Below are 3,252 nucleotides of genomic sequence, written 5' to 3' on the forward strand. Positions count from 1 at the left end.
AAGGTCCCTTTCATCGACGCGAACTTCAACGCAAGCCTCGAGGCGGCTCGTCCGTTCCTTTAATTTTGACCACAACAAAAGGAAGAATAGCTACAACTGTTTCTACGTAGCTAGCGCAACATCGCACGACGCCGAAAGACACTGCAATAGCGAAACATCAGACAAATTGCCAAAGTATCGCGTCAATACATGAACTAGCGTCACCTTACAGCAGAGGTCCGCCAATACAGTATGATATTGAATTGGGTCCACCGTCTGCCACTAATAAAAACTGCAATTTCAAGCTAAGCAATAATAAAAATTGCCGCAATTTATATTGTATTGGTACTGAAATGGTACAACTAATAGCACTTTACAGAGGGATACAGCAGTTGAGATCGCAATTTTCAAGAGAGGAGGCTCAATCTATTGGTGCTAGCTGGGAGTTGAACGTCGTCATCAACAGGTTCAGGGAAACAAGATCAAACTCGGTTGATCGGCGATAGAGGTGCTGGTAGTGTAGCTGAAACGAGCAGCTCAAACGGGGAATGCACGCTCACCGTGGAACTAGATATCGTTCCGGATACGCATGGCTGTGTGGATGCGCCATAGAAGGATCTCACGAAGATGGCGCCATTTGTCATAGAGATCGCGGTCTGACGGGAAGATCAGCAGCTTTCACCCCAGGAAGCATCGAAAATCTGGAGCCCATGGTTCTGCCACAACACCTGGACGGGATCACACTCGAAGAAGCAATGTGTAGCAGCCTATAGCCCGGCAGCCAGGGCGCACACAGTGCTGCGCCAGTGGTGATAGTGACCCTGGCCTATAGACTGGAGGTTTATTGGCTAGACTTTCGGTATTTGCCAGTGGGGGCACTTTTTACAAATTTATTGCCAATAATTGGGTCAATTTGATATTGTATTGAGGTCAGTGTAGTCCAGTAATAAAAATTTATATTGAAAAAACTGATTATTTATTCTATTGCACTATTTTTTTCCGACCTCTGCCTTACAGAATACTTCACTGTAACACGATGCAAATCACGGACAGGGTACTGTAGAAAGCAAACCTGCTCCTTGGACCCTGTAAGCATTTCTCTGATTTTGCGTTAGTGAGTGTCCATGCTTTAATTCTGGGAGACTTTCAAAGAGGCTGGATAGGTACCGGTACTGTAGCCTCAAGCCTGAAGATATCGTTTACCGTGACACATTCCTCATCAGTATGCAAAAACCGCGAGACGTGTGGTACGCCAAGGATTCGATCTTGGCATCGTTGGACGTCATGGTCAAGAGATCCGCAGTGTGAGCCAGGGTACAGACAACGACGCAGAAATCCGACAACACTGATTGCCATTCCCCATAATAAAATAAAGATAATTCCCCGTCGGTCACCACTGTAAAATATGCGTTGGCCCGACTTTAAGTAATGGCATAATGCTATCATAGTTGATGATCCAGATTATCAAGTGGTAGCTAATGTACCTGCAAATATCTTGTGGCTTCCTCGCGCAATAGCGCTACATGTTCTGTTGTACGCCACGCCTGTGGGAATCCCGGGACCAAAACTTGAGACAACGAAATCCGACAGACACAAAAGAATCCGTCGTGATGCACAGCAAGGCATTTCCAGCCAATCAGAACTGATCATTACACTTGTTTTTGTATCCCATCTGCTTTTTAGTATTTTTATGAACTTCCGTGTAGTTTATGACACATTATGTGTGCTTTATGTGGTGCTAACGTTTTTTTTTACAGTGGTGTCGGACGGAGAATTATATTTATTTTTCTATGGGGGATGACATTCAGTGGTGTCGGACGGAGAATTATATTTATTTTTCTATGGGGGATGACATTCAGTGGTGTCGGATTTCTGCATCGTAGTCTGTACTCTGGTTCACACTGCGGGTTTCATGACCATGTCGACGCCAAGATCGAATCGAGATACCTCCTTCAGTAGAGAGGTTTCGAAAGGGCTTTCACTACCACTACCACCAAAAACGGTGTTTAAAACACCGCTTCCCCTAAACCTTCTCTACAAAATCCTAGCGAAAACGCCAAATCTGGTGACAACTTTCACTACCCTCACCAACATCCATCCTTGCGGCCTGCTCGCCAACCAGAACCTCAGCACTTGTGAACGCGTTGCGATTGTGGACAGCAAGCGCAAGAACTTCACGGACGCCGATGGTGCGCTAAAATCATCGGTGACGAGCCCTACAAGGGCGGATACGCCAAAGAAATGGAGACGTGGCAGCACATGGCAGACGCCCTGACGATTTATCGCGCGACATTACACTCGGCTTCCTCCACGGAACAGCGGTCACCGCGTTCAGAGATGATGACCGCCGGTAGGCACAGCAGCCTCACCAGACTGAGGATACCGCCCACAGCGAACTGAAAGTCGTGCTAAGCGTTCGCGTCCGTGCACGAGAGTAAGTTGAAAAAAAAAGCCAAAAAGAAACGAAAAGGTGGTGTTCAACGACGCCGAAGACGAGCTTCTCGGCGAAGTGGCCATTGCAAGTTCGGCGGCATCGCCATCCGACCAGCCCAAGTCGTCGAAGGTCTCCTACAAACCTCCTGATGTCTCGTGGCCATGGCTTCGCTCCGGACGCGCTTTGCTCATCCTCTTGAAATTGAATCTGCTACCATCCAAGTTCACTCCTTGTCGGCGTTGGAGTTGGCACCCGTGCAGAACGCTGTGAGCTGCAGCTCAAGTCGATCAACTACGACCACGGAGGCCTCCTTACAGTCTTCACCAGCTGCCCCAGGGACCAGCACGACCGAGGTTGGATCGCCTGGTGCGGGAGAATCCCAGACATCTACTACCGCTCCGTGGACACCCCAGAGGTGGGATTCAGACGCTGGAGACTCACAGGCATCCACTATTGCTCCGTGGACACCTCAGCGTGGGAACCTTGACGTTCCCCATCGATACCGATACACTGGCCATCAACCTGTTCCCACGTGGTTCGCTGAGGTCTTTGAGTCTGATGGTTGTGACTCTGAATCGATAGCGCTCATTGCTACACCTCCTCAAGAACCTGGCCCTGTGTCTACCTATCCTTCCGTGGCGCCATTCCGACCACCGTCACAAGATCCTGCAACGCCCTGCCCAAGACCACGCCGTACTTCGATGGCAACCTCCGTGGACAGTTCTCCAGGTTTTATTGTGGTTGGTGATACGGCGTTGAACTCGGCAAGAGATGACTGGCACTCGGAGGCTTGTCCGGTTGACGTGGAGTTTCTGCGAGCGCAGATTCTGCCTCGTAAC

Source organism: Phytophthora cinnamomi (genome assembly GCF_018691715.1).
Source record: "Phytophthora cinnamomi strain GKB4 chromosome Unknown Contig14, whole genome shotgun sequence".
Classification (NCBI taxonomy): Eukaryota; Oomycota; class Peronosporomycetes; order Peronosporales; family Peronosporaceae; genus Phytophthora; species Phytophthora cinnamomi.